At 46.6% G+C, this 20,019-nt stretch overlaps 1 protein-coding gene across 1 annotated transcript in view; it reads left to right on the top strand.

Moving 5' to 3' along the window:
• The window catches only part of LOC121579078 (LARGE xylosyl- and glucuronyltransferase 2), a 255,289-nt gene that overhangs the window by 61,247 nt on the left and 174,023 nt on the right, over positions 1 to 20,019 (top strand). Inside the window, exon 2 of the mRNA XM_041893357.2 lies at positions 9,109 to 9,261. The gene's annotated coding sequence lies outside the window, so the exon portion shown is untranslated. The remainder of the gene's footprint in view (positions 1 to 9,108; positions 9,262 to 20,019) is intronic.

Genomic DNA, 20,019 nt, shown 5'->3' with positions numbered 1-20,019 from the left:
AAACAGGTTTTTATCAATTTTAGCAAATTTATAATAAAAATTTACTGAAATATCAGTTTTTGCTTTGTTGAAACACCTTAGGCAGCGATTACAGCCTTGAGTCTTCTTGAGTATGACGCTACAAGCTTGGCACACCTGTATGTGGGGAATTTCTCCCATTCTTCTCTGCAGATCCTCTCAAGCTCTGTCTGGTTGGATGAGGAGCGTCGATGCACAGTTATTTTCAGGTCTCTCCAGAGATGTTCGATCAGGTTCAAGTCTGGGCTCTGGCTGGGCCACTCAAGGACATTCAGAGACTTGTCCCGAAGCCACTCCTGCGTTGTCTTGGCTGTATGCTTAGGGTCGTTGTCCTGTTGGAAGGTGAACCTTCGCCCCAGTCTGAGGTCCTGAGCGCTCTGGAGAAGGTTTTCATCAAGGATCTCTCTGTACTTTGCTCCGTTCATCTTTCCCTCAATCCTGACTAGTCTCCCAGTCCCTGCCGCTGAAAAACATCCCCACAGCATGATGCTGCCACTAACATGCTTTACCGTAGGTATGCTGTCACGTTTCCTCCAATGTGACACTTGGCATTCAGGCAAAATAGTTCAATCTTGGTTTCATCAGACCAGAGAATATTGTTTCTCATGGTCTGAGAACCCTTTATGTGCCTTTTGGCAAACTCCAAGCGGGCTGTCGTGCCTTTTACTGAGGAGTGGCTTCTGTTTGGCCACTACCATAAAGGCCTGATTTGTGGAGTGCTGCAGAGGTGGTTGTCCTACTGTAAGGTTCTCTCATCTCCCCAGAGGAACTCTGGAGCTCTGTCAGAGTGACCATTGGGTTTTTGATCACCTCCCTGACCAAGGCGCTTCTACCCTGATTGCTCAGTTTGGCCGGGCGGCCAGCTCTAGGAAGAGTCTTGGTGGTTCCAAACTACTTCCATTTAAGAATGATGGAGGCCACTGTGCTCTAGGGGACCTTCAATGCTGCAGAAATTTTTTGGTACTCAGATCTGTGCCTCGACATAATCCTGTCTCGGAGCTCTATGGACAATTCCTTCGACCTCATGGCTTGGTTTTTGCTCTGACGTGCACTGTCAACTGTGGGACCTTATATACAGTGGCTTGCGAAAGTATTCACCCCCCTTGCATCTTTCCTATTTTGTTGCCTTACAACCTGGAATTTAAATCTCTGGAAGACTGAAACAGGTTTCCCTCAAGAATTTCCCTGTACTTAGCGCCATCCATCATTCCTTCAATTCTGACCAGTTTCCCAGTCCCTGCCGATGGTGTTCTTGGGGTGATGAGAGGTGTTGGGGTTGTGCCAGACATTTTCCTTGATGGCCAAAAAGCTCAATTTTAATCTAATCTGACCAGAGTACCTTCTTCCATAGGTTTGGGGAGTTTCCCACATGCCTTTTGGTAAGACCAAACGTGTTTGCTTAGTTTTTTCTTTAAGCAATTGCTTTTTTATGGCCACTCTTCCGTAAAACCCAGCTCTGTGGAGTGTACGGCTTAAAGTGGTCCTATGGACAGATACTCCAATCTCCGCTGTGGAGCTTTACAGCTCCTTCAGGGTTATCTTTGGTCTCTTTTGATGCCTCTCTGATTAATTCCCTCCTTGCCTGGTCCGTGAGTTTTGGTGGGCGGCCCTCTCTTGGCAGGTTTGTTGTGGTGCCATATTCTTTCCATTTTTAAATAATGGATTTAATGGTGTTCCGTGGGATGTTCAAAGTTTATGATATTTTTTTTATAACCCAACCCTGATCCGTACTTCTCCACAACTTTGTCCCTGACCTGTTTTGAGAGCTCCTTGGTCTTCATGGTGCCGCTTGCTTGGTGGTGCCCCTTGCTTAGTGGTGTTGCAGACTCTGGGCCTTTCAGAACAGGTGTATATTTACTGAGATCATGTGACAGATCATGTGACACTTAGATTGCACACAGGTGGACTTCATTTAACTAATTATGTGACTTCTGAAGGTAATTGGTTGCACCAGATCTTATTTAGGAGCTTCATAGCAAACGGGGTGAATACATATTGTCACGATCGTCGAAGGAGGAGGACCAAGGCGCAGCGTGAAATGCAAACATACTCTTTATTAGGTGATTAACCGAACAAAACAACAAACGATAACGAAACGTGAAGTCCTTGGCTACAAAATAAACCAAAAGGAACAAGATCCCACAAACACTATGGGCAAACAGACTGTTTAAATATGGTTCCCAATCAGAGACAACCAGCAACAGCTGACACTCGTTGCCTCTGATTGGGAACCACTCTGGCCAACATAGAAAATACAAAACTAGATTCCCGACATAGAACAACAACACATAGAATCTACACACCCTGGCTCAACATATAGAGTCCCCAGAGCCAGGGTGTGACAGTACCCCCCAAAGGCGTGGACTGCGACCGCGCCTCAACATAAACAAAACAGGGGAGGGCTGGGTGGGCATTCCTCCTCGGAGGCGGTTCCGGCTCCGGGCTTGCCCACCACCCTCCAATAATCCCCCCGTAGCGCCCCTGGTCCGGTCTGGCCCCGCTGGCTGGAGCTGGACTAGACATCGTAGGAGCGGCTTGCTTGAGCTCTGGTGTGGAGCAGCTGACCGGTACCTGACCAGGCACCGGTGACCCAGGCACGGGTTGTGCCGGACTGACGACGCACACCCCTGGCTTGGTGCGTGGAGCAGGAACGGGCCGGACCGGGCTGACGATGCGCACCCCTGGCTTGGTGCGTGGAGCAGCAACGGGCCGTACCGGGCTGACGATGCGCACCCCTGGCTTGGTGCGTGGAGCAGGAACAGGCCGTACCGGGCTGACGACTCGCACCCCTGGCTTGGTGCGAGTGGCAGGAACAGGCCTGGCCGGGCTGGCGACGCACACCGTAGGCTTGGTGCGAGTGGCAGGAACAGGCCGGGCCGGGCTGGCGACGCGCACCGTAGGGTTGGTGCGAGTGGCAGGAACAGGCCGGGCCGGGCTGGCGACGCGCACCGTAGGCTTGGTGCGAGTGGCAGGAACAGGCCGGGCCGGGCTGGCGACGCGCACCGTAGGCTTGGTGCGAGTGGCAGGAACAGGCCGGGCCGGGCTGGCGACGCGCACCGTAGGCTTGGTGCGAGTGGCAGGAACAGGCCGGGCCGGGCTGGCGACGCGCACCGTAGGCTTGGTGCGAGTGGCAGGAACATGCCGGGCCTGGCTGGCGACGCGCACCATTAGCTTGGTGCAGGGAGCAGGAACAGGCCGGGCCGGGCTGGCGACGCGCACCATTAGCTTGGTGCGGGGAGCAGGAACAGGCCGGGCCGGGCTGGCGACGCGCACCGTAGGCTTGGTGCGAGTGGCAGGAACAGGCCGGGCCGGGCTGGCGACGCGCACCGTAGGCTTGGTGCGAGTGGCAGGAACATGCCGGGCCTGGCTGGCGACGCGCACCATTAGCTTGGTGCAGGGAGCAGGAACAGGCCGGGCCGGGCTGGCGACGCGCACCATTAGCTTGGTGCGGGGAGCAGGAACAGGCCGGGCCGGGCTGGCGACGCGCACCATTAGCTTGGTGCGTGGAGCAGGAACAGGCCGGGCCGGGCTGGCGACGCGCACCATTAGCTTGGTGCGGGGAGCAGGAACAGGCCGGGCCGGGCTGGCGACGCACACCGTAGGCTTGGTGCGAGTGGCAGGAACAGGTCGGGCCGGGCTGGCGACGCTCACCGTAGGCTTGGTGCGAGTGGCAGGAACAGGCCGGGCCGGGCTGGCGACGCGCACCATCAACTTAGTGCGGGGAGCAGGAACGGGCCGGACCGGACTGGTGACGCACACCACTTGCTTGGTGTGAGGAGCGGGACTGGGTTTCGTCATAACCCTCCGCTCCCTCAGCTGCCTACACAGTTCCTCTCGCCGTGCCTCTACTCTCACCTTCTCCCTTATCGCCTCCAGTAGCTCCACCCTCTGCACCACTAACTCCTGCTCCCTCTGCACCAATAGCCCCCTTAACCTGGTGGCCTCCTCACCTAACCTCCTAATACGCCCTGTAGCTGCCTCCTGCTGCCCCGTCGCCCATGCCGTGTACCCCCCCCTAAAAAAATGTTGGGGTTGCCTCTCGTCCTTCCGACGACGACACTGTTGACGCCGTTGCACCTCTCTCCGTCGCGCCTCTACCGTCTCCTTCCATGGACGGCGATCCATCCCGGCCTGGATTTCCTCCCAGGTCCAGGACCCCTGCCCGTCCAATATTTGCTCCCACGTCCAGGCTGCCTGCTTCTGGACACGCTGTTTGGTCCTGGAATGGTGGGATCTTCTGTCACGATCGTTGAAGGAGGAGGACCAAGGCGCAGCGTGAAATGCAAACATACTCTTTATTAGGTGATTAACCGAACAAAACAACAAACGATAACGAAACGTGAAGTCCTTGGCTACAAAATAAACCAAAAGGAACAAGATCCCACAAACACTATGGGCAAACAGACTGTTTAAATATGGTTCCCAATCAGAGACAACCAGCAACAGCTGACACTCGTTGCCTCTGATTGGGAACCACTCTGGCCAACATAGAAAATACAAAACTAGATTCCCGACATAGAACAACAACACATAGAATCTACACACCCTGGCTCAACATATAGAGTCCCCAGAGCCAGGGTGTGACACATATGCACGCACCACTTTTCAGTTATTTATTCTTTCACCCCTGGCTTGGTGCGTGGAGCAGCAACGGGCCGTACCGGGCTGACGATGCGCACCCCTGGCTTGGTGCGTGGAGCAGGAACAGGCCGTACCGGGCTGACGACTCGCACCCCTGACTTGGTGCGAGTGGCAGGAACACCAAGCCTTAAACTCCCCCCTACTCTGGTATTGGCACATGTGCTCTAGCCAACAGCTGGCAGATACAGTGCGGGTATAGCCTACGACATTATGAGATGATTATGGAGAAAAGTGTGATAGTATTTTTATTTGGCAAACGGCAGCCAAGCATTGATCATCATGTCACCAGAATAAGACCCTCGATATTCATTGAAAGGAGCATCATCCTCATCACCGTGCACTTTCACCAACCTGTGAAGTTAATCATAATTGATTTCATCTGTAGCTTAATAAACTGCATGCTTTCCCATGATGTCTTGACATTTTTATCCCACATGATAAGGTTAGATGGAAACCTGGTTAATGTCAAGCCATTTTGAGGATGCTGGAATTATATTTAGGACGACCGTGCGCATGCCTACAGGAGACTTTTAAAGTAGCCTAATCAGATTAAAACATTGTGACTGGTTGTGTTTATGCCACATATAAAAGGCAACACGTTTTACAAGTTAAATTATATAGGCTATATTGAAGTGTTAGGTTCTAGGTGTGCGAGGAATAGCCGCTCGGACACTGGACTGAGAGTGCAGGTCCTCCCTTGTCCTTTATAACTATAGAGAAGCGAGGTAATGGATGTGTGTTGTAATGGATGGGGCCTCTGTTCACTGCTAGCTTTACTACAGCACTTAGTGCACTCTGCTGTGTTTCAGAGGCTAGGAGGAAGACAAAGTGTTCTAGTGTTACGTAATCAGACACTGTGCAGGGTTTTGCACTTACTATTATTTATTATTATTTATTTATTATTATTATTTATTTTTATTATTTTTATTTTTGTCATTTAGCAGACGCTCTTATCCAGAGCGACTTACATCTTACTATCAAACTCATCTTACTATCTCATCTTACTATCTCTTAGCTGTGTTACAGGAGGTGAAGACAATAATAACAATGTCCTCTCTCCAACTACAACAAACGTCTGTTGACTTTTCCTGCTGACATTTTGAGAGAGAGCGAGACCATCTCAGTGTCCTGTATTCACTTCAGACCAACTTCCCATTATAGTGCCTCTCTTTCTAACGGTTTCTTCATGGTTTTACCTCAGCAGTCACCTTCAGCAATATGTGGAGTTTGGATGTTACTGTGTCCACCAGAGTGGCTAGAACAAATGAAGAAGGAGACGGAAACAACGTGTTATCTTCCTACCTGTAATATAGGCTTTTCCCACTGGCCACACACTGGTTGAATCAACTTTGTTTCCACGTCATTTCAATGAAATGACATTGAACCAACATGGAATAGATGTTGAATTGACTTCTGTGCCCAGTGGGTTATGTGCAGCAGTCAGAAATATGACCTCCCTGTCTGACTGTAGGATGAATGTGTCTCATTAGGCCTGACATTTCCTGCTTGGTTTTCCTGCTCCTCTTTATTGGATCCATATTGACTGGTTGATGGGGGGGTTGTGTACATATTTATGTCCCGCATCAAAATGAGCCTCCCTCCTCCTGGGATAAACACGCCGCCTTGCAACCTGGAAACGTAATGATGGTTTTGTGGTAAAGGCTTGGGCTTGGTCTGCAATTGTTGGTGTGTGTGTGCGCTGCTCAGGTGTGTGTACTTGTGTGTACACTGTGGGCCGTCAACTAGTCAAGCTCCAGTGGTCTGCCAGCTCGGATTAAATCAAGTGTGTGTGTGTGTGTGTGTGTGTGTGTGTGAGAGAGAGCGTGCGTCTGTTTTTGTGTGTGTCTGTCTCTGTCTGTCAGTCACACACCTTCCTCAGCCCATTGGACCACATGGCTGCCTTCTCCTCCAGATCAAACTCACTTACTATGGATCAGTCTCTTTCATAGTCTAGACAGTTTTATATGGATTATGTTATTTTATATCAAACTCTAATGTTCCCCTCTTTCTCTCTCTCTCTCTCTCTCTCTCTCCTCTTGCAACTGTAGAAGTTATCCTTTACATTACACATATACAGTTGAAGTCGTAAGTTTACATACACTTAGGAGTCATTAAAACTTGTTTTCCAACCACTCCACAAATTTCTTGTTAACAAACTATAGTTTTGGCAAGTCGGTTAGGACATCTACTTTGTGCATGACACAAGTAATTTTTCCAACAATTGTTTACAGACAGATTATTTCACTTATAATTCACTGTATCACAATTCCAGTGGGTCAGAAGTGTACATACACTAAATTGACTGTGCCTTTAAACAGCTTGGAAAATTCCAGAAAAGGATGTCATGGCTTTAGAAGCTTTTTGACATCATCTGAGTCAATTGGAGGTGTACCTGTGGATGCATTTCAAGGCCTACCTTCAAACTCAGTGCCTCTGCTTGACATCATGGGAAAATCAAATGAAATCAGCCAAGACCTCCGAAAAAAAATGTGTAGACCTCCACAAGTCTGGTTCATCCTTGGGAGCAATTTCCAAACGCCTGAAGGTACCACGTTCATCTGTACAAACAATAGTACGCAAGTATAAACACAATGGGACCACACAGCTGTCATACCGCTCAGGAAGGAGATGCGTTTTGTCTCCTAGAGATGAAGGTATTTGGTGCGAAAAGTGCAAATCAATTCCTGAACAACAGCAAAGGACCTTGTGAAGATTCTGGAGGAAAAAGGTACAAAAGTATCTATATCTAGTATCTATAGTCCTATATCGTCATAACCTGAAAGGCCGCTCAGCAAGGAAGAAGCCACTGCTCCAAAACCGCCATAAAAAAGCCAGACTACGGTTTGCAACTGCACATGGGGACATGGTGCACTTCACAAAATAGATGGCATCATGAGGAAGGAAAATTATGTGGATATATTGAAGCAACATCTCAACACATCACTCAGGAAGTTAAAGCTTGGTTGCAAATGGGTCTTCCAAATGGACAATGACCCCATGCATACTTCCAAAGTTGTGGCAAAATGGCTTAAGGACAACAAAGTCAAGGTATTGGAGTGGCCATCACAAAGCCCTGACCTCACTCCTATAGAAAATGTGTGGGCAGAACTGAAAAAGCGTGTGCGAGCAAGGAAGCCTACAAACCTGACTCAGTTACACGAGCTCTGTCAGGAGGAATGGGCCAAAATTCACCCAACTTATTGTGGGAAGCTTGTGGAAGGCTACCCAAAACATTTGACCCAAGTTAAACAATTTAAAGGCAATGCTACCAAATACTAATTGAGTGTATGTACACTTCTGACCCACTGGGAATGTGATGAAAGAAATAAAAGCTGAAATAGATAATTCTCTCTACTATTATTCTGACACACATTCTTCAAATAAAGTGGTGATTCTAACTGACCTAAGACAGGGAATTTTTACAAGGATTAAAAGTCAGGAATTGTGAAAAACTGAGTTGAAATGTATTTGGCTAAGGAGTATGTAAACTTCCGACTTCAACTGTAAGTTCATTTTCCACTCTAGTGACTATATTTCACATCCAAATTCCCTCAACACTCCTTCTACAGTAAGTCTTTTCATACAATTTCTATCCATATCTTATTATTTTCTCACCAAAACATCTCTCCTCCTCTCTCAAACAAAGCTGGTGCGTACTTTTATCCATGTGAGGACGTCAATGTTTTGATCTCTGTATGGTGACTGATGTGTTGATGCTGCTCTCTCAGAGCGCTGCTCCGATTAGCATGAGAATACAGCACAGTCCCCCTCTCTTTACAGAATAATTCAATTACATTAATTTGATTATCTTTTGAGCTTCTGCTCTTTCTTTTTGCATTTGGAGCTTTTAGATAATTCATAGGCATTGTTCCTGACTCGCATTTAACCTGTTTATGCTTTTACCCCTGGTGTCTATCAAATATCTTCAAATAGATACATTTTCCTAGAATGAATTCCTTCAAAAGAAAATAAGGCAAAAAGTTTGAGCTTTTTGATTAAAGGTTGTGAATATTTTAGGCATCTGCGTACGGTCCCGGTAAGAGGTTTTCTTTGCAATCAGAATTCATAGAGCCATGACTACATGGAACTCTATTCCACATCAACAAGCAGTAAAATTAGATTTCAAAAACAGATAAAAAAAACACCTTATGGAACAGCGGGGACTGTGAAGCAACACAAACATAGGCACAGACACATGCATACACACACGATAACATACACACTCTACACACACGTACACATGGATATTGTGTTGTAGATATGTGGTATTAGAGTAGAGGCCTGAAGGCACACACTTGGTGTGTTGTGAAATCTGTTATGAATGTAATGTTTTTAAAATTGTATAACTGCCTTAATTTTGCTGGAGCTGCTGCCTGTGCAGCAGCTAATGGGGATCCATAATAAATACAAATAGAAATGGCTTCCCTTTCTCTTTCCTTTCTCTGTTAGGTAAATTCTGTGAAATTCCATCCATTCTTTCCTTGACTCATTTGGAGGTCAAGCTTCCATTTCTGAAGAGGGGAAAAGGGCAATGAACATTGAAGAAAGAAAGCTGAAACTCGACAACTGCCTCAGCCCCCTGTGACACACAGAACGTTTCTGGTAAGCGCACTCTCTCTTTTACTCTCTTTCTTTATCGCTTTCTCGCTCTCTCTCATACTTCAGTTACTCTGTAGTCCTCTCTCTCATACTTCAGTTACTCTGTAGTCCTCTCTCTCATACTTCAGTTACTCTGTAGTCCTCTCTCTCATTCTCCATGCTCCTCTACTCTTCATGTCCATCTCTGTCTATATACATGTATATCCCTCTCTCCCCTTCTCTCCTCCCTCGAGGTAACATAGCCCTTCAGAGGCAGCAAAACATTGTTGAATGTTGAATGAAGATCTCACCTTGGTTGCACCCTGTTCTCCTCAGATGACCTGGTTAGCTACTGTACTGTACTTTTTCTGGTGAAGTCAGGGGACTGAACTGGACTGTTGAACTGGACTGGGGCTAGGACTGGTCTATACAAACTATCCGTACCTAGTTATCTGTTGTAATGTTGTTATCCACCCCACTGTGTGCATCCCACAGTTTATACAGAGTGCAGTGTATGATGAGGTTGCCACTGTAGATACTGATCCAAGGTCAGTTTTGATTTCCCCCACTAGAATTGGGGAAAGAGTAAGCTGATCCTTGATCTGTTCAAGGAACTTGCCCAGACTCATTTGAACTCAGAATCCTGAGGGGGTGTTAAATGTTTTAAGAGGGAAAGAGTGCACTATGGGCAGCAGGTTTTTTAATGACCACTTAAGTCTGCACCCATACACTCACATACACACACACACACACACACACACTCTCCCAAACTCAGGGTCTCTCTTCCACCTGAGAGGCTCTCCCAATGTCTCTCAAAGCTCACTGATGCTTAACACCCTCAGCTCTGACCTCTCTCTCTTCTCTTTTTCCTCCTCTCTCTTTCCGTCTTTCCTCTCCTCCGGTTCCTGGGGTTTAAAGAGTGAGGGGAGACTGTTTTAACTTCTGAGTAACCCATGGTTCATTGGACAGGCCCTGGCAAAGTGCAGTACACTTATATAAGCCTAGATAGAGCACTTAGTAAAAGTTAGACATTGAGCCATGCCCCCCTTTTCAAATAGTTTTACAAGTCTGGTATCCCCCTTGTAAACAAAAATATAAATGCAACAAGCAACAATTTCAAAGATTTTACTGAGTTACAGTTCAGATAAGGAAATCAGTCAATTTTAATTAATTAATTAGGCCCTAATCTATGGATTTCACATGACTGGGAATACAGATATGCATCTGTTGGTCACAGATACCTGGATCAGAAAACCAGTCAGTATCTGGTGTGACCACCATTTGCTTGATGCAGCGCGACACATCTCCTTCGCATAAAGTTGATCAGGCTGTTGATTGTGGAATGTTGTCCCACTCCTCTTCAATGGCTGTGCAGAGTTGCTGTATATTAGCGGGAACTGGAACATGCTGTTGTACACATCGATCCAGAGCATCCCAAACATGCTCGATGGGTGACATGTCTGGTGAGTATGCAGGCCTTGGAAGAACTGGGACAATTTCAGCTTCCAGGAATTGTGTACAGATCCTTGCGACATGAGTCTGCATTATCATGCTGAAACATGAGATGATGGCGGCGGATGAATGGCACGACAATGGGCCTCAGGATCTCGTCATGGTATATCTGTGCATTGAAACTACCATTGTTAAAATGCAATTGTGTTCGTTGTCCGTAGCTTATGCCTGCCCATACCATAACCCCACCGCCACCATGGTGCACTCTGTTCACAACGTTGACATCAGCAAACTTCTTGCCCACACGACGCCATATATGCTGTCTGCCATCTGCCCGGTACAGTTAAAACCGGGATTCATCCGTGAGGAGCACACTTCTCCAGTGTGCCAGTGGCCATCGAAGGTGAGCATTTGCCCACTGAAGTCGGAAAACTTGAGACATCTGTGGCATTGTGTTGTATAACAAAACTGCACATTTTAGAGTGACCTTTTGTTGTCCCCAGCACAAGGTGCACCTGTGTAATGATCATGCTGTTTAATCATCTTCTTGATATGCCACACCTGTCAGGTGGATGGATTATCTTGGCAAAGGAGAAATGGTCACTAACAGGGATGTAAACAAATTTGTGCACAGAATTTGAGAGAAATACGCTTTTGTGCATATGGAACATTTCTGGGATCTCAGCTCATGAAACATGGGACCAACACTTTACATGTTGCGTTTATATTTTTGTTCAGTGTAGGTGTAGGATGTACTGTTAATCTGGGCTAACCTGGTTCCAGATCTGTTTGTGCTGGTTTACCAACTCCTATGGTCATTGTCAATAGGAGTTGGCAAGACCGCACAAACAGTTCTGGGATCAGGCTAGATACTGGCATGCCTCCACAGAGGAACTCCCGCTGGTCCACCTGACAACGAGAGCTCCGAGATCACCGTGGTGATAGCCTGTCCCTCACATCCTTCAGAAGGACCGTTGCCTGTAAAAAACTAAACAAAAAATATAGAATACGTTTGAATTCCGAGGGGTCTGTTGTTATGGGGTTGCTAGGCAACATTCTGTGACAGGGTCTTTAGGAGCAGGTTCTCTGGACCATTGTGTCACAGCTGGGCGATCATCGTTCGATAGTACAAAGTGTGTACATGTTTATCTTGGTTTAACATGGTCTGTGACTTTGAGCAACAAGAGGGGACCGCTTTGACCTTATACACATAAGCTATGGCTACAAACTGTTTGAACTAGTTCTATTACTCTTTCTCTACCCCAAACCTAAAAGACCAGCCAATACCCCTCTAGACACCCAGCTGTGCCCTCCCTACTGAAGCTGTAGTTCAAAGCCTATGAGGGTTGGGGCGGCGCACATTTGGCCCAGCGTCGTCCAGGGTAGGGGAGGGAATGGCCGGCAGGGATGTAGCTCAGTTGGTAGAGCATGGCGTTTGCAACACCAGGGTTGTGGGTTCGATTCCCACGGGGGGCTAGTATGAAAAATGTAATAAAAAAAATAATGTATGCACTCACTAACTGTAAGTCGCTCTGGATAAGAGCGTCTGCTAAATGACTAAAATGTAAAATGTAAAAATGGTTGATTTCCCCCAGACACACATAACTGTCACTCTCTGGCTGGAGGCTCTTAATTTTTTATGGCTGTAGATTGGGCAAGCTTCAGGGCTCTTTAGATGCTGTTGGTGTTAAAGTGTTTTCTCTCTGTGTTCTCTGTGCGTGGCTGGACCCTGCGTGTCTAAATGTCACGTTGCTGGCTGTTGGGAGATGAGAACGAGTGAATTCTGAAGAGAAAAGGGAGTGAAGAAAAGGGATGGAGTCAAGGAGAGGAGAGAGAGAGAGAGAATGTGCTGATAAAAGGAAAAAGAGAGGAAGTGAACTGAGGAGAGGGAAGAGAGAGTCCTGGTCTGAAGGGACACTACAGCGTGCCAGAGGACTGGGCCATCTGATTGGATATGATTCGGTTGTAGAGTGCTTTGCACCCTGGGAAAAGTAATTAGACACAGCTCCAGACACACAGCTCCAGACACACAGCATCAGACACACAGCTCCAGACACACAGCACCAGACACACAGCACCAGACACACAGCACCAGACACACAGCACCAGACACACAGCACCAGACACACAGCACCAGACACACAGCACCAGACACACAGCACCAGACACACAGCACCAGACACACAGCACCAGACACACAGCTCCAGACACACAGCACCAGACACACAGCTCCAGACACACAGCACCAGACACACAGCACCAGACACACAGCTCCAGACACACAGCACCAGACACACAGCTCCAGACACACAGCACCAGACACACAGCACCAGACACACAGCACCAGACACACAGCACCAGACACACAGCTCCAGACACACAGCATCAGACACACAGCTCCAGACACACAGCACCAGACACACAGCACCAGACACACAGCACCAGACACACAGCACCAGACACACAGCACCAGACACACAGCTCCAGACACACAGCACCAGACACACAGCTCCAGACACACAGCACCAGACACACAGCACCAGACACACAGCACCATACACACAGCACCATACACACACACACACATACACTCCTATCCAGATGGTTGTGTGGGGTATCCAGAGACAGCTTTAATAAACATCAGTAACCCTACTCAACACACTGGGACTGAAAGAGCAGCCTGTGTGTGAGTAGCATTAGGTGGATAGAGTAGAAGAACCAGGTTAAGAAGACTCATTATAAAACAAAGTAAACATAAACAAGACAACAAATAGAAAATGTTGTTTCTCAGTCTCCCTGTATCTCTACTGAGCCTGTTTGGCTGTTTTTGCTCTGTATCCAGAGGTCGATTGTATGATTTATGAGTAGTCAAAGCAAGATGAGACATGATTGCGCAAAACAATTTGTAGTTTGGGTCTCTCATATGGAACCCAGTATAATAATTCACTGTCTTAGCAGATTTGGGGAACGCTTGAGCTAAACTAGCTGTGTGACATGTTCTCTCTCTGTAATATCTAATTCCTGACTGCTTGTTAATCAGAATCTCTAGTGTGTGTGTGTACCTGTCTGCCCGCCTGTGCGCTTGCATGCACATGCACGTTTGTGTCTGTGTGTGTGTGTGTACGTGTATGCGCATGTGTGTGTGTGTTTCTTCCCAAACAGACTTCCACTGGCTCATTAATTGTTATTTTATCCTAACTCTCAGATAAAGACGTTCTCTGTTCACGGCGGTGAATACATTATGTCTTTCCAATCAATGAGGAACAAGCTGATTTCTGAATGGAGGGACAAGGCTGAATAATCAGCCTTCATCTTGATAGTTTTCCTGCTTCTACAACAGGGGGTTGAATGGGGTGGATGGAAGTTTTAATTTTCTCTGAAGATATCTATCGGGAAATAATGAAAACAACTAGGCTGTATCCTATCTGTCCTATTCAAAATTAGTGCACTACACAGGGAATAGGGTGCCATTTCGGACACATCCCTAATGCTCTAGTTTTCATTTCCAGGCTGGCAGGATTGGGGTGTGGAGGTGAGCTCTGGGTATGAAAGGGAACGTGAATGGAATCCTAACTCTCTGAAGCTCACTTTGAGGTTATGATGTGAAGGAAAATGTAATTCTATAGTCACGGTTAATACCAATACCAGAGATGAATAGATATTGATCATAATTAACACCTGTATTGATAAGATCGATTGGCATATTCAATATCGGAAGATCAAACCTTTGTTGTTGAACCTTTTGATGTTTGTTTAAGATAGATACAGTACATGTATTTTTAGTTTACATGATATTTTCCCAGTTGAGAAATGAAAAAATTGCACATGAAAATGATAAGTACCTCAATTAACTAACCTATTGTCAATGTGTGTATAATTTGGGCTGCTGAGTACTAAACTGTAAACCAGTCAAAACTCGTGTACCATCTCTACCAATCACGTTCTCCGTACCTAAGGTGGGAGACACAGCTTGTGACAGCTTAAGAGATCTCTGTCTGACAAACTGCTATCAGGTAGTCTTTTTTTATTTATTTGTAATCTATTTAGTTATAGGAACGTGATACCATCAATGCAAGTTATAAAATGACTCCGAACTTAGAACACAGGAAGCTTAGTAATGTAGCTAGCTAGTATTTGATCCCCTGCTGATATTGTACGTTTGCCCAATGACAAATAAATGATCCGTCTATAATTTTAATGGTAGGTTTATTTGAACAGTGAGAGACAGAATAACAACAACAAAAATCCAGAAAAACGCATGTCAAAAATGTTATAAATTGATTTGCATTTTAATGAGGGAAATAAGTATTTGACCCCCTCTCAATCAGAAAGATTTCTGGCTCCCAGGTGACTTCTATACAGGTAACGAGCTGAGATTAGGAGCACACTCTTAAAGGGAGTGCTCCTAATCTCAGCTTGTTACCTGTATAAAAGACACCTGTCCACAGAAGCAATCAATCAATCAGATTCCAAACTCTCCACCATGGCCAAGACCAAAGAGCTCTCCAAGGATGTCAGGGACAAGTTTGTAGACCTACACAAGGCTGGAATGGGCTACAAGACCATCGCCAAGCAGCTTGGTGAGAAGGTGACAACAGTTGGTGCGATTATTCGCAAATGGAAGAAACACAAAATAACTGTCAATCTCCCTCGGCCTGGGGCTCCATGCAAGATCTGACCTAGTGGAGTTGCAATGATCATGAGAACGGTGAGGAATCAGCCCAGAACTACACGGGAGGATCTTGTCAATGATCTCAAGGCAGCTGGGACCATAGTCACCAAGAAAACAATTGGTAACACACTACGCCGTGAAGGACTGAAATCCTGCAGCGCCCGCAAGGTCCCCCTGCTCAAGAAAGCACATATACAGGCCCGTATGAAGTTTGCCAATGAACATCTGAATGATTCAGAGGAGAACTGGGTGAAAGTGTTGTGGTCAGATGAGACCAAAATGGAGCTCTTTGGCATCAACTCAACTCGCCGTGTTTGGAGGAGGAGGAATGCTGCCTATGACCCCAAGAACACCATCCCCACCGTCAAACATGGAATTATGCTTTGAGGGTGTTTTTCTGCTAAGGGGACAGGACAACTTCACCGCATCAAAGGGACGATGGACAGGGCCATGTACCGTCAAATCTTGAGTGAGAACTTCCTTCCCTCAGCCAGGGCATTGAAAATGGGTCATGGATGGGTATTCCAGCATGACAATGACCCAAAACACACGGACAAGGCAACAAAGGAGTGGCTCAAGAAGAAGCACATTAAGGTCCTGAAGTGGCCTAGCCAGTCTCCAGACCTTTATCCCATAGAAAATCTGTGGAGGGAGCTGAAGGTTTGAGTTGCCAAACGTCAGCCTAGAAACCTTAATGACTTGGAGAAGATCTGAAAAGAGGAGTGGGACAAAATCCCTCCTGAGATGTGTGCAAACCTGGTGGCCAACTACAAGAAACATCTGACCTCTGTGATTGCCAACAAGGGTTTTGCCACCAAGTACTAAGTCATGTTTTGCAGAGGGGTCAAATAATTATTTCCCTCATTAAAATTCAAATCAATTTATAACATTTTTGACATGCGTTTTTCTGGATTATTTTGTTGTTCTTCTATCTCTCACTGTTCAAATAAACCTACCATTACAATTATAGACTAAACATTTCTTTGTCAGTAGGCAAACGTACAAAATCAGCAGGGGATCAAATACTTTTTTTCCCTCACTATAGCTAGATACAACAAGTAGACCTGTTGCTAGATAGCAGGAACAGATAGATTTCTCTAGCATGTCATTCCAGGACAGGGAGCTTTAGCTATCCGTTTATTCCAAGTAATTTAAGACTATAGGACAAGTAGTGTAAAGCTAATACAGTCATCAAGGCAGAACCTACTAATTCATACTGACATAAGAAGTGCCACATTATCCCTGTCAATAGTTGGAGTAGGATGATTGCAGAGCACCCTGCCTTTATGTTGACATTATTTAGACTACTAGGAGGTTCATTTTCTAGCTCATAAACTACAATCCTTTGCTGTGATGATTTATTTGATTGATTCTTGTGTCTCACTTTTGTCTCCAATGATCTATTCAGCTCTCCTGCTCCCAAGAGATCAACCTAGTGCTATTCACCAAACATTTCTCTCACCTGTGAGGCGAACCATCTTACTGCAGTTTGAACTAGCCCTGCCATCTCTATTTAGACATTGAGACCACATATAAATATATATAGTGGCGCCGGAGAAATTGGCTGCTGTTTTACAGCCCTTTAACCAATTGTACTATTATGTGTTTTTTTCACGTTATTTGTAATTGATTCTGTACATAACGTTTCTGCCACCGTCTCTTATGACAAAAAATAGCTTTTGGATATCAGGACAGCGATTACTCACCTCGTATTGGACAAAGATTTTTTCTTCAACGATTCGGACGCAAAGGATATTCTACAGACACCCGACAAAGCCCAAATCCCCGTCATTCGCATGAGAACGAGACAGAGATATCGTGGACGTAGGTCAGGGTGCCTTGTAAGGATCCGACGGCGAGCAAATAAACTGCCTCTTCCATCAATCCTATTAGCCAATGTTCAATCATTTGAAAGTAAATTGGACAACCTAAGATCAAGGTAATCCTACCAATGGGACATTAAAAACAGTAATATCTTATGTTTCACCGAGTCGTGGCTGAACGACGACATGGATAACATACAGCTGGCGGGATATATGCTACATCGGCAGGATAGAACAGCTGACTCCGGTAAGACAAGGGGTAGCGGTCTGTGTATATTTGTAAACAACAGCTGGAGCATAAAATCTAATACTAAGGAAGTCTCAAGGTTTTGCTTGCCTGAGGTAGAGTATCTCATGATAAGCTGTAGACCACACTATTTACCAAGAGTTTCATCTATTTTTCGTAGCTGTCTATTTACCACCACAAACCGATGCTGGCACTAAGATTGCACTCAATGAGCTGTATAAGGCCATAAGTAAACAGGAAACTGCTCATCCAGAGGCAGCGCTCCTAGTGGCCGGCGACTTTAATGCAGGGAAACTTAAATCCGTTCTACCTAATTTCTACCAGCATGTTAAATGTGCAACCAGAGGAAAAAAATCTCTAGACCACCTTTACTCCACGTACAAAGCTCTCCCTCGCCCTCCATTTGGCAAATCTGACTATAACTCTATCCTCCTGATTCCTGCTTATAAGCAAAAACTAAAGCAGGAAGCACCAGTGACTCGGTTAATAAGGAAGTGGTCAGATGACGCAGATGCTAAGCCACAGGACTGTTTTGCTTGCACAGACTGGAATATGTTCCGGGATTCTTCCGATAGCATTGAGGAGTACACCACATCAATCACTAACTTCATCAATAAATAAGACTTTTAAGCAGGTCAACATTCACAAGGCCGCAGGGCCAGACGGATTACCAGGACGTGTACTCTGAGCATGCGCTGACCAACTGGCAAGTGTCTTCACTGACATTTTCAACAAGTCCCTGACTGAGTCTGTAATACCAACATGTTTCAAGCAGACCACCATAGTCCCTGTGCCCAAGAACACTAAGATAACCTGCCTGAATGACTACCAACCCGTAGCACTCACATCTGTAGCCATGAAGTGCTTTGAAAGGCTGGTCATGGCTCCCATCAACACCATTATCCCAGAAAACCTAGACCCACTCCAATTTGCATACCGCCCCAACAGATCCACAGATGATGCAATCTCTATTGCACTCCACACTGCCCTTTCCCACCTGAACAAGAGGAACACCTACGTGAGAATGCTATTCATTGACTACAGCTCAGCGTTCAACATCATAGTGCTCTCAAAGCTCATCACTAAGCTAAGGACCCTGGGACTAAACACCTCCCTCGGAACTGGATCCTGGACTTCCTGATGGGCCGACCCCAGGTGGTTAGGGGTAGGTAACAACCCATCTGCCACACTGATCCTCAACACGGGGGCCCTTCAGGGGTGCGTGCTCAGTCTCCTCCTGTACTCCCTGTTCACCCATGACTGCATGGCCTGGCCCGACTCCAACACCATCGTTAAGTTTGCCGACGACACAACAGTGGTAGGCCTGATCACCGACAACGATGAGACAGCCTATAGGGAGGTCAGAGACCTGGCCGTGTGGTGCCAGGAAAACAACCTCTCCCTCAACGTGATCAAGACAAAGGAGATGATTGTGGACAACAGGAAAAAAAAGAGGACTGAGCATGCCCCCATTTTCATCGACAGGGCTGTAGTGGAGCAGGATGAGAGCTTCAAGTTCCTGGACATGGTCCAAACACACCAAGACAGTTGTGAAGAGGGCACGACAACGCCTATTCCCCCTCAGAAGACTGAAAAGATTTGGCATAGGTCCTCAGATCCTCAAAAAGTTATACAGCTGCACCATCGAGAGCATCCTGACTGGTTGCATCACCGCTTGGTATGGCAACTGCTCGGCCTCCGACCGCAAAGCACTTCAGAGGGTGGTGTGTACGGCTCAGTACATCACTGGGGCCAAGCTTCCTGCCATCCATGTCCTCTATACCAGGCGGTGTCAAAAGAAGGCCCTAAAAATTGTCAAAGACTCCAGCCACCCTAGTCATAGACTGTTCTCTCTGCTACCGCACGGCAAGCAGTACCGGAGTGCCAAGTCTAGGTCCAAAAGGCTTCTTAACAGCTTCTACCCCCAAGCCATAAGACTCCTAAACAGCTAATCATGGCTACCTGGACTATTTGCATTGCCCCCCCCCCCACCCCCTCTTTTACTTTGCTGCTACTCTGTTTATTATTTATGCGAGTCACTTTAACTCTACCCACATGTACATATTACCTCAATTATGTCGACTAACTGTCATGGGCTGATGTAATGTGGTGTGGGAGTCAGGTGCAGGACACCGAAGCTTAGTCCAACAGACTTTACTAGTGAAACACTAGGCAAAATACAATAACGGCCTCAACACAAAACAGAGGCGAGCGATTATGCAAACTGTGCGTAAACAACGAAAACAACAAACATAGAGAAACACGCAGCACTAACGGACAGGCGTAACAATAACACACAAACTAACCAACACAAAGCAGGCAACTTATAGGACACATAATCAGACACAAACGGACACAGGTGCAATAGACAGACAAAACCAATCGAAACAACATCGAAACATCTAACGGTGGTAGCTTTTACTCCGGGGACGGCGAACGCCGAAGCCTGCCCGAGCAAGGAGGAGGAGCAGCCTCGGCAGAATCCGTGACAGTACCCCCCCCTTGACGCGCGGCTCCAGCCGTGCGCCGACCCCGGCCTCGGGGACGACCAGGAGGACGCGGAGCCGGGCGCGTGGGATGACCACGGT

This window comes from Coregonus clupeaformis, chromosome 3 (assembly GCF_020615455.1).
Source record: "Coregonus clupeaformis isolate EN_2021a chromosome 3, ASM2061545v1, whole genome shotgun sequence".
NCBI classification, from domain to species: Eukaryota; Metazoa; Chordata; class Actinopteri; order Salmoniformes; family Salmonidae; genus Coregonus; species Coregonus clupeaformis.
This window is presented reverse-complemented; position numbering and strand designations above follow the sequence as displayed.